Source organism: Leptidea sinapis, chromosome 35 (assembly GCF_905404315.1).
Source record: "Leptidea sinapis chromosome 35, ilLepSina1.1, whole genome shotgun sequence".
In the NCBI taxonomy this organism is placed as follows: Eukaryota; Metazoa; Arthropoda; class Insecta; order Lepidoptera; family Pieridae; genus Leptidea; species Leptidea sinapis.
Window position 1 is genome coordinate 4,594,238 of NC_066299.1, and position 13,005 is coordinate 4,607,242.

Sequence of the window (13,005 nt, forward strand, 5' to 3'; positions counted from 1 at the left end):
GGGAGGTATGATGGTGAATTGAAATATTTATATTTATATATAGACAGAAGAATCCCCATCGCCACCTCCATCACTTTGTAACCCCGTAAATTAGAATAATTAATTTACCAAGAAATATGACATTTTATTTATTGAGAAATTTAAAAATCACCGCCTTGTTTTCAGAATTATCATTGTATTGACAGTGTTCTCAGCAATATGGTCAACATTTTGCATATTCTTGGTTTTATTTTCAGGTATAACTGGCAACATTTCACATTTTGAAGTACTCCATATAAACGGGGCTGAAAGTGCGCCTCACAGACTTTCAGGTCATAAACAATTTATAGCTTTTATTTATATTGAATATGCTTGATTAGAGCAGCCATCTTTGGAAAGGACAACTCCATTGCCACGACCACTCTTAAAAGTACCTAACGACTGAGGAGGTGGATTTATTAAATCTAAATGGATATTTAAATTATCAAATGGCCTCAGAAGAGAAGAAAACTCAAGTATTGTAGTTAAATTTTTTAATGTCAGTACTAAAATTTTATGAAGTAGACGTCAATTCATGCGATGCTATTAAACTTTATAAGCCATCTGTTGATTTTTATAATGTGATCTTATCGTAATACGGTATTGTTAAATAGATAAAAGTACTTAACAAAAACATTATAAAGAAGTACTCTTAATTCATTTTTCATTAATATTTGCCGCAGATTTAGACTACCTCCGTGCTGAATTATAATACGGATCATGCGGCGGGTGAGGGGGTTGATGATGAGGAGGGGGAGGATAATGATGAGGAGGTTGATGATGATGTGGTGGAGGATGATGGTGTGGGGGAGGATGATGGTGTGGTGGTGGATGATGATGTGGGGGTGGATTATGGTGAGGAGGATGAGGATAGTGTTCCGGGTGGAACTGTGGTGAGCTATAGGGGGGTGGGCAGTATGTTTGTAAGTGTGGGGGTAGTGGGGGATGGTCCTTGAAGTAGCAATGAGGAGCGCAGTATCCATTTCTGCAGTTGGGGCCACACGGCAACGCGTGTGGAGGCGGCATTTCTGGAAAAATTAATAATTTGTATCTCAATTTAACTACATTATGGAAACGGAGGAGAGTGGGACTACGCAGTTTATATAGAGAAGTCCAGAATTTAAAACAAAAAAAAATGTATTGCATATAAAATTAAATAAATCAATTAATAATAACATTCTATTTAAATAAGACACTTTTAATGAATTAAAACGCGTGTAATTATAACTGGTTTTACATTAGATTTTTGCGTAAAAGTTACATTTTTATTTTAGTTAACTCGACGTTTCAAGACCTTTCCAGATCTCCCTATATCAGTCCCCCTGAAATCGAGAACTGGAAAGGTCTGGAAACGTCGGGTTACCTAAAATAAAAATATAACCTTTACGCAAAAATTTAATGTAAAAATAACAGTTATAATTACACGCGTTTTTATCCTTTAAGTGTTTTATTTAACTGATTTTGAGTTAAAAATCATTACTTTTACACTAAATATATGTTAGTAAATATTTTGTATGTGCATAAAAATGTAAATTTTCAAAAAGTAACAACGAATCAAGTTTTTAAGTGACTTGCAGGTCAGTCACGGGCAACATGCTTTCTTGTAACACCAGAGAATTACAGAAGAATTGTCAGCCTTCTAGATAAGAATGTGTAGGTTCCATTTAGAATGTACCCAGTATATCACTATGACTTAAGAACACCGCGCGCAATTCAGTGAATTTAGTGGTGTCTGCAAGGATGTTACTTGAAAACTGTATATTGCCTATGCCAACGTCAAAAGTAAGAAATTGATTTAGTTGTAACGTTTTTTTTTTTTTTTTGGAAAGTGCAACCGCTTATGGACTCTCCCAAAAATGAGCAGTTGCAGAATGCCTGTAGTCAACATAATGCGGGTAGAATTTCTCATATTGATGTTATCAATCGAACAACTCTTCTGAGCACTCCTCGTGATAAATACAATGACAATGCAGAGAGAATGCATATTCGTACAAAACGAAAAATAATCAAGCGGATCGCAGACTGACTTGGTTGCCGATGATGAAGAAAAAAAAATACGTTAAAAATAGTTTAATATGTTTTGGAATCCAATAGTGGTTGGTTTTTACGTTAAATAATTGATATCAAAATCCTATTTTGAATTGATGCATTGAATTTCAATTTAGCAATCAAATAAATTATTTAAAAAAGACTTTCATCACACCTGTACCACAGTAATACAAATGTCTACTGTGCCTGTACCTAACCTTTTATTCACATATAATCCCTACTGTCCAGTCTTTTAAGATAGTAAAGAATGGCTGCATTGATTACTTAATTTAAGGTTCTATTGAAAAACTCTGATTGTGACCCACCTTAATGTCATTTCCCTACAGTCATAACTTAGTCATGATAAACAAGTAATAAACATTAAGTAACATTTCCTAAGTAACTGTTATCATTTTATCACCAATCATCATACAATCTTTTTTTTCTAACCTGTCTTTATGATTTTTTTTTTTATTATTGAACCAACAGCACACAAAAATTAAACTAATAACAAAAATATTATGCGATGGCCGACTGCCAATTACAGGTTCACACTATTTATGGTATAACATTTAACGCTCTGATTAAACTATGATTAAATCAAAATAAAAATAAAATATTAACTAATAAATATAAAGGTGTGTATGAGTGTATGTGTGTATGAGTGTATGTGTGTATGAGTGTATGTATGTATGAGTGTATGTGTGTATGAGTGTATTTGTGTATGAGTGTATGTGCGTATGTCTTAAGTCGTTTTCAACTCTTCGATTACAGTATACTTAAAATGATTTCCTTTTTGAAAGAGCTATTTTAAAACAAATTTCATAATATGATTCTAGAAAATGTACCTTAGTAATTCTTTTATTGGGCGATGTATATGCTTTTACAATATGATCCCAGAAAATGAACAAAACAAATGCGTTACGAAATTTAAAAGAATTGTTAAAAAATGTTTGTGTGGGAAAGGTTATTATAACATATACGATTTTCTTAATGATACCACAGACTGGGAATGAAGCGAACACCCGCAGGCACTTTAATTATAAATATTTTTTGTACGCTATTACATTGTAATCCATATTTTTATTAAAAAATTAGCCCGCTGAGTTACTTGCTCTCGTTCTTCTCAGGTCTGAGGCAGTCTATTATAAATGGGTGGTTGTTTTTGACGTCCAATAAGTGAATTTGAATGCTTTTTTGAATAAAAATATTTGAATTTGAATATGAATAACAGCAAGGTGGGTTATTAGTATTTGAATATCAGTAAGGTGGGTTACATGACAACTTCGTATGTTCCTATGCCGAAACAATCAATAACGTTCGCAATCTGAATTTACTTATCAAATTAGGTGTCACTTAGAATTTATAATCATGGATGTGTCATCTGAGATAAGGAAAATGAAAATGATAAGATATAAATTAAAAACACACATATGTATGTGTAAATTGTTGTAACATTACTTCACTATTCTTAGAAATATTATAGAAATTAAGCGGATATAGATAATATATTGAAGATCGCAGATTAATAACTACCATTGATGTTTTTGGTTGTATTTTTGTAATGTATTCACACAAAAACTACTGGACCGACTTCAAAATTCTTTCACCGTTAGAAAGCTGCATCTTCACTGAGTGACATAGGCTATATTACATTTTCAAAAAGTATAGGGACCCATGATAAAAATTCAATAATATAACCCAAGGTGTGAAAAAATAATCATAAATAAAATAAACTTTAATAATAGTTTTCTCTTTTCAATAATAGGATTAACCTCATTTTGGATTGCTTTTAACATACATTACTAAAGGAACCATTAAAACAACATTAATAAATGTAAGGCACACAGTTAATAATGACAATATTGTACCAAGTGGCATAAATAATTATAAATATATGCAATTCCTAGACAAAATGATTATTATTTATACTTTCAATTCTATGGAATTTTAAGCTTATTTTGTTTGTTACATATTATTGAAAAGTCGTTTTTTTTATTTCAGTGTGTTTTTTTCCGTGCATTACGAAAAAATGCAATGTTCGGTGGCCATCCACGCTCATAATACGCTCGTTAAAATGTTGGTAAAATCATTGTAAAAGTCATTGTTCCTAAAAATGTCAAAATGCGTAAAAAATGGTAAGCTCGTACATAATAACTGTGACTTGTGTATTCTTCAAATATTCTTTCAAAACACAAACATTTAAAATTCACTGTGAATATTAGAATAAAGCTAGTTCAAATGCACTTTCCCGTATTGCAGCTATAGTCTAAGACGTCACTATTCACCAAGCGTTTTTGCTATGGAGGCAAGGAGTATCATCTCTTAAGGGAGAAAAGTTAAAAAAAGTGTCCAACTTATATAGTAAATAACAGTTCAAGAAGCTTCCGCAACGGCGCTGGTGTCGTCACAGGGTATGGTATGAACTATGGTGAATGCAGCAATTTTAAACGAATTGAAGTATGCCGTGTTAAATATAATATTATGGTCGATTAAAGTAGTTACATTGTGAAAATTTCAACTGTTATTTTGTACAAAATAATGTAGTAAAAATAACCTTAAAAAGTTATTACGAGAAAACGTGTAGCTAGAGTGATTAGTATTATTTTAAATTTGGCGCTTCTTTTAAGATTTACCCTGATGCTACTGTAGAGCCATTCTAATTAAATGCATTTTGACGGACACTTTTTCATTTACACAGATGATTCTCTTTGCCTCTACCCTCCATAGTTTTTGCTCAGTGGTAAATACGCTCACGTCATCGTTCATTAGGTTGCAAAATTCATTCCCTTTCATAGTATGTAATTCTATCTTACCTATTTCTTGTTTTATTCCGGAATAAACACTGTGCACTTTTCTACCGTATCACGGATATAATTTACGATAGTAAGCGTTCCTTATTTTTATTACAAATACATTATTGATTATATCCTTTATCACGATAGTGTTATCGATAGCTTATCGGACAGAAAACAGTCACACGATTCTATGTATTCGTATTCTGCATTAACAATAATTAAACATTGTAATCTTGCGAAATGTTTTCATCTATATATATAGTAAAATTGTTATTATATTATACATATATATTGGAGGACAATTAATATTATTAGGAATATTTGGGAGCCGCTAGATCCCATAACAATTATTATGCGTAGATTTTTTCTGTATATCTTTTACTTTTGTTCCCGCGAATCTCTAAAAAGTTATAACTGATTTAGAATTCAATTGGTTCCATATGAAATAAACTGCTAAGGCTTGCTAGACATTTTAGTATTATAATGATGAGAAATAAATGATTATAATTACTGATTGCCTTGTATTTTTAACGAAGAAACCTTAAACGAGCTGGAAAAAGGAAAAAATACAGAATATCCGAGAACAGATGGATCCGTAAAATTAATGGAAAAGGTTGTTAGGAAATATTCTGAAAAACTATTTATTTTATATATTATTATTATAAAAACATTTATCACGGGTTGTTCTTAGATGAGTTGTTCGTTAATTCAAAGACAAGTCAAAATGCAAAATTCCACCCGCATCCGCATTCCACAACTTTTTCTTACTTCGCACCTGTTTTTCCGAACCAATACGACTTACGGTCGTTCCCAATATTCAGTCTTTCTCTTACTTTAGATAAAAATCGTAACTATCGTTGACTTTTCTGTCCCAATAAACTTAACGATTGTAACATACCTTATCCCTACACGGTGTCTGTCAATGGGAGGACGTATAGCGTACCAGCGTTTGTATGGAAATTGCAATTCACGCGTCCCAATATAGGGCGATAAGAATGACTTATCGGGTATATTGGGACAGCTTCAGATTATTGACAGTAGAAGGTAGTAATTTATATCTATCTGTAGATAGTATATTGGAAACGGCAGTTAAGGATCTTCAATAATAGAGCATGCTCCCACGTTTTAGACGGACAACTCTTGTCTTAAACTTCTCTTAAAACTCTTCTCTCTTTTTCTTCTCGGCTGTTACGGATGTTTATGGGCGGCTGCCTCTTATTTAATAAAAATCAATGAATATAGAACTAAAATAGTCATTTATTCGAATGTTCTATATGAAAAGTATGACTATTATCTTATTGTCTATCCAACAAAATTTAATTACCTTTATTTTGAACATTACTTCCATCCATAATATCAATAATTCGTTCAATACAATCTTTATTATCGTATCATCATCATATCAGCCGGAAGACGTCCACTGCTGGACGAAGGCCTCCCCCAAACATCTCCACGACGATTGGTCCTGCGTTGTCCTCATCCAACAAGTCGAGTGAGTAAGTCTTTTACTGGGAGATGTATATGCTTTTACAATATGATCCCAGAACATGTAAAAAATAAATGTGTTACGGAATTTTAAAGAATTGTTAATAAACGTTTGTGTGGAAAAGGTTATTGTAGCATAAACAATTTTCTTAATGATACCACATACTGGGAATGAAGTTGACACCCTCAGGCTGTTTAATTATAAATATTTACGATATAACATTGTTATCCATATTTTTATAAAACAAAAGCCCGCTGAGTTAATTGCGCCTGTTCTTCTCAGGTCTGAGGCCGTCTATTTTGAATGGGTGGTAGTTTTTGACGTTCAATAAGTGATTTTAAGTCGTATTTTGTATACTACTGTCATTTTAGTTTGGTTTTATCGTATACATTTGAGAAACTGACACGGAACAACAATGAATTGCTGTGGTGAGCGTTTGACTCGCCGTTTACGCATTAACCTATTCGGTAACTGTAAACGTTTTTTGTTTATTTTGTGTATTGTTTCATTGATTTGTACAATAAATGAAACAAAATACCACAGAGAGATGCGTTGAGGGCCTTTGAGACGGGAGTATGCTTTTCTTAAGGTCACTTCCGTCGTCTACGTATCAGTTGGGCAATATAGCTGGGAGATTATTTGTGTTAACAGTTATGTCACGGGTTTTGTTACATGTTTGCAATAGCTTCCTTGCTTTAACAGAGATATGTCAAATTACCGTATATATTTGCCATTTTGTTCGATGACTGTTTGCACATAAGTAAATTTGCTAGAAACTGTCATTACTCATAACTATAATGTTAATACCAGGAACAGACATAAACTTATAATTCCTACTACTGGGCTAAGTCGAGTAAGTAAGTCTTTTGTGGGGCCACACGTTTGTGTGGTAAAGGTTACTATAACATAAATGACATTCTTAATGATAACAGAGATTGGGAATGGTGCGACTGCAGGCTATTAAATAATAAGTTTAATTGTACGATATTACTTTGTAAAGAGAAAGGACTTTTTCCCAGACCTTTAACTTGTATGTGAGTATAATATAATTTTATAATTTGGCAAGCTCTAACTAGAGGGAATTTATAAGGAATGTTGCTAACCGAGCGCATCCTTAGTACCTGTAGTTTACTTAGTTTTATCATATTTAATGAATATTAACAAACTTCATTCTACATTCATGCATTGAATTCTTACATCCATCGTTAACAATTCATTCATTTTCACAAACATGAGTTACCTCGTCATATTTTGTAATAAAATGTCATTGACTGAATTATTTGTATTGCGAATATAAAGTTACTTGTATGTCAAAAAATATAGATTTCAGATAAGCAATTACCAAAATTTCATATATAATCCAAAACCCTATTCGAAACACGTTGCCATATAGTAACCATATTTCGAATGAATATCGTTCTCTGGTGTTTCTAGGATGATACGACATGGGTACCTTCAAAAAAGTGCGAACTTTTAAAGCCGGTAACGCTACTGTGGTTTCTCCAGTGTCACAAGAACGTGTGGGCAACGGTGATCAGTTGTCAGTGAGTGATTAAGATGGAATATCTTAATATGATCTTGTAAGCACACAGCCAGTTAAGTCTTCTATTGATACAATTTATTTTCCTTAAATTTTTACTGTGCTAACATTACATAAATACATTTTTCATCTGAATATAAAAAAGAAAACATATTTTGCTATATATTATCTTATGTGATCTCAAAAATATTTTTTTGTCTGTTTGCATTTTTTGTTGATTTAAACGGCCTTGCGTTTTAATATCACATCACACATCAAATCAAGGTCTTGGTCCATGGGGCCCATGATGATGAGGGTGGTGAGGAGGTGGCTGATGTCCTGGTGGTGGAGCGTGGTACGGTGGCGGGTAGGGCTGATGCATATGAGGGGGCTGTGGTGGCTGGTCTCTGTAGGCGCAGTACGGGGGACAATTGCCGGAGCGACAACCAGGACCACAAGGGGGCGGTGGGGGTGGCATTACTAGAAAAGAAGCGAATTAAACCAAAAAATTAGTACTTTAAACCAATACAGTAGGAGGCTTCTTTGCACAGGATGTCGGCTAAATTAGGTATACCGCCGGCGCCTTTTCCGCCCTGAAGCAGTAATGTGAAAGCATTATTAAGTTTCGGTCTAAAGGGCGCCGTATTTGTGAAAATACTGTGCAAATGAAACTTAACATCTTATGTATCAAGGTGACGAGTGCAATTGTAGGGCCGCTCAGAATTTTCGGGTCTTTCAAGAATCCTGAGCGGCACTGCATTGTAATGGGCAGGGCGTATCAATTACCAACAGCTGAACGTCCTGCTCGTCTCGTCCTTTATTGCCCTAAAAAATACAATACAAATCAAAATACTTAATACAAATCAATAAAATCAATCATGATTTAACCTATTCCCAGGCCCACAGAACCATTTATTGACCTGGACCCTTATCAGTACATTCTCGATCTGATCCTAACGTTTTTATTCATATACACTTCATAAACTGATGATAAGTCTCGAAAGTGAGTGAGACTAAAAAATTATACCGCCATCAGGCTTTTGAGGTTATAAATTAGATTGTTTCAAAATTTTATTAAAAAAAAAAATATGAATTTGAATTTAGAAATCGAACTGATATGGTGATGAAGCGGAAAGCAAGGCATCGGAATTCCTTTAAAGGACCACCTATCACTTTTTTACCCAAGCGAACTCTCGTTCCAACATTTGGCGAGTCAACAACTCCTGAAGGTACCTTGTACTTTTGCTTAGAAGTGAAACACGTGTTGAAGTAATTTTTCGTAGCGGAGACGGAGAGAGAAAAAATTGATAAAGAAACACTAACTTCTAGAATTATCTTAAATAACGTAACTAAAAATTTAATATATAATATTAGTAGGTAGTTAGTATTTTTAGACTGGTAGACTTGCGCAAAATCATTACAAAAATGGATTTGAAATTAAACGTATTTACAATTTTTTATTGATAAGGAGGACACACACGTAGTGTTAAGTTATCTCCGCCCTCCACGACAGAAGAATCACAGGACGGTTGCCGGCCATTTACAAAAGTTTACGCGATTTTTTTGAAGTTACCCATGTCGTACCATTCCAGAAACACCCCGCAAGGAAGCTCATTCCACAGCTTTGTAGTACGTAGAAGAAAGTACATTGAAAATTGCAATTCCATTCTGATTAAGATTTTAATAATTAAAATAAAATCAAAATATTTGAATTTGAAGGAATAATGATTTAATGAACACATAAAAAAAAATGTTTTTCATGTTAACGAGCTGGTGCTGGCCACTTTTTACGCGTAGAATTCGACATGTTAATTAATTTAATGGAGATAAGAGACATTCTGAGTTTGAGTACAAACGTACATACTATGAAGGCGGAAAAAATCCAACAAATATTTTGCCTAACTGAATGTATACAGATTTGGTAGTTGTTAAATAACTGTGAATAAATAAATAAAAAAGTGAGAGAATTAAGTACTTACTTATTTATTGAATATTATTGCCTCAAAACCGAATTTCCCAAAATTGGACAGTTTACTGTTTTGAATGACGGCGGCATCCCACATTTATATATCGGTTCGGTTACTCAGCTTATCGACGATCACAGATCGACTTATCTGATAGTGATTCAATATAATTAAGTAACAGTCAAATATTTATGTTTAAAAAATGACTAAGAGCAAGTTTGGTGATTAGGCGAGACATTATTAGGAATTACTAGAAATATTTTTTTATACGCCGATACCGTTTTAGAATTGTCTTTAAAATCACCGAAAAAAAACAGTTTCTTTAAACTTATTAATTTGTATACATAGATAATTTTCTTTTCTCCTGTTTCTGTATTACTTTAATGTTTTCCTAACATATATATTTTAGTCTGTAGATTTTTTTTTTTAACATTATAGTAAAACAACTGACTAACCTTTATGATTAATATTGGTAAAACCCTGACAATTGATATACATGTACTAGAGATTGGCGTTATCTAATACAAACATGGAAAATATCACAATAGTCTGAGTATAGAAGGTAATTTACGTAAGAATCAATTTTTCCATTAGGGTAAAAAAGTTTACAAAATTTTACAATAAGGCAAATACTTACACCTCAGGAGGTACAAGACTGTTTAAATAATGCAATGCAATAGACTTTCTGATTTAAAACAATAATTTGCTTTAAATCTCCACAAACGGAATGAAAAACAATTCTTTGCAGACGACCCTATGACGACGTGTTCGTTATTAATTTATTTATTTATTGACACACCAACAGCATTACATACAAAACATTAAAAATAATTATGATCTTATAGGTTTATAATCTGGTATGAATGCCAGTTACTGGTGCATACACCACTCTCATTGCAAGACATTAATTTAAATACAAAATACAGTTCGACCTACAAATTTAACAAGGATTTTAAGAAGATTACTAACAATAATAGATACAATATAACGAAGAAATAGTTTGTATGAATATCAACTAACATATTATTATTATTTACAAACAGAAATTAGTTTTTTTTCAGTTATGAAAGTATATTTATTTTTATTGAATGTTTTAACCGATGAGCTCGGGAAAACTAATATCATCAATTTATTTGTTTAAACTTGCTAACCTTGGAAAATTATAAATCAAGACACTGGTAAAACTTCATTTCAAGATAGGTCTTCATGAATTAATATTAATGGTAAAATGGTAAAAACGGATGAAGCAATGGCAAATATTTTTGGGTCCTTTTTCTTAGACTTTCCCTCCAAAATCACTAGTAAACTGAATTCATCTACGCAATTTGACCTTTCCTTTTAACCAGCTAGTGTTGTAAAATGTGAAACTTCTTTAGCCTTCATGAAATTAACGCTGGTGACATTATAAAAACGTATAAATATTTAAATTAAAAAGAAAACCCAAGGTCGATGGGGTTTATGTTGAGTTATGACATCAATAATCAAAATCATTTTTCCCTGGCTGAAAAGGCTGGATTAAACGGCTATTTTTAATGAATCTATTGAAGAGGGGAATTTTCCCGATTTAAAGAAATGTGATTCCACAAATTTTCGTCCTATATTTATTTTACCAACATTAAGTAAAATATTTGATTAAGTTATTTATAATCAATTGCTTTCTCATTTTATATTGAATAAACTGCTTCATGATGGAAAATTCAATATACCACGTAAGTATCCATTTCTACTTTGTAGTTTTACTTAGGGTAAAATTCAACATATGCTGCGTTACTGAAACAGATATTTGATGCCTGGAGATAAAGAAGGTGCTCTTGGTGGTGCGTGACTTGACTAAGGCGTTCGACTGTGTTGAGAATAAAATCTTGTTGGGCAAATTTCAACATTACGGATTCTCAATAAACTCAATAAAATAATCAAATAATACTTGAGTTACCGATTAAAAAAAGTAGTTAAAAAATAAAGCGTAGTCTTCAGGTGCTCTTATTGTTATGGGTGTGCCGCAGGGTTTGCAATAAGGTCCACTTCTTTTTTTGATAAACCACCTATCTGATTTCCTATGTAAACTAAATTACGCGAAACGATATTTCACTTTTTACGAGGGCACTTTAATTCACGTCTTATTGTTATCAATACGTGAGTCAGAGATTTACAAACACACAACAGAGATGTGGCGACCATAGACTTACAATGTACTAGCGTATAGACAAACACACCTTGTTTGTTGTGAGAGAGAAGAAAATCACTAACAGAGATACAGCAAGATAGAGAAGGTAAGCGAATACATTGTTTTTGTAACCGATTTTGATTGGCAAGTCGTAAACAGGCAGCCACGCTTGGCATTAGCTCCTTAGTATTTACACTAACTAACGCATGCTTTGATCGCGCATTTTCTAACTCGTCTTTACTCTAGTATATTCTTAATCTATGATCGCGAAACTAGTACTCGCAATTAGTTTTTACTGGCAATAATTAGACAGTAAATGCGACTCATACATCTCCATCTACAGAACTAAACATGTAAAAAGATGTATGCTAAATTATCCGATAAACAGTTTATGATTTAAAATCGTCTGGTTGATCTAATTTAAGATTCCTAAATCATTTAATTCCAATTTTGTAGTAAAACTCAACTATCACAGCGTAACGAAACTTCACGTGATGATGGCAAGAGGTCTGATGATATGATATTGATTTCTTACAGACTTTAATGACTTCTGATGGAAGAGCCAACTTGTGTAAACACGCTAGCTGCCTTTTTCCATGGAAGCACAGCGAAAGCTGCTGAAAACTGAAAACTGAATTTCTATTCAAAACCTGTTTTGAATAGAATTATTATATTGGATCTAAAATCACTTTCTGAATGGCAAAACCTTGCAATTATGCCTCATGGTTAAGACAGTTTCTAGAAAAAAATACTAATATGTCTATGTACATACATAACATTATCAAGATTAGATTATGGGTACCACAACGGCGCCTATTTCTGCCATGAAGCACTTATGTTTCGGTCTGAAGGGTGCCGTAGCTAGTGAAATTATTGGGCAAATGAGACTAACATCTTATGTGCCAAGGTGGCGAGCGCAATTGTAGTGCTGCTCAGAATTTTTGGGTTTTTCAAGAAACTTGAGCGGCATTGCAATTATAATTGATATGGTATATGGATATGTAATTGATATGCCCTGCCCAATAGAA

The 13,005-nt window shown here is 33.0% G+C and overlaps 2 long non-coding RNA genes across 2 annotated transcripts; both read right to left on the bottom strand.

Moving 5' to 3' along the window:
* Positions 1–497: 497 nt before the first annotated feature.
* LOC126975369 (uncharacterized) lies at positions 498–5,006 on the bottom strand. The gene is made up of 2 exons (XR_007731706.1): positions 4,863–5,006; positions 498–1,046 (listed from the first exon to the last, which is right to left on the bottom strand). It is a non-coding gene; the product is annotated as an uncharacterized LOC126975369 (long non-coding RNA).
* A 2,920-nt stretch (positions 5,007–7,926) lies between these two features.
* LOC126975368 (uncharacterized) lies at positions 7,927–10,008 on the bottom strand. Its single transcript, XR_007731705.1, has 2 exons — positions 9,829–10,008; positions 7,927–8,329 (listed from the first exon to the last, which is right to left on the bottom strand). It is a non-coding gene; the product is annotated as an uncharacterized LOC126975368 (long non-coding RNA).
* Positions 10,009–13,005: the final 2,997 nt, after the last annotated feature.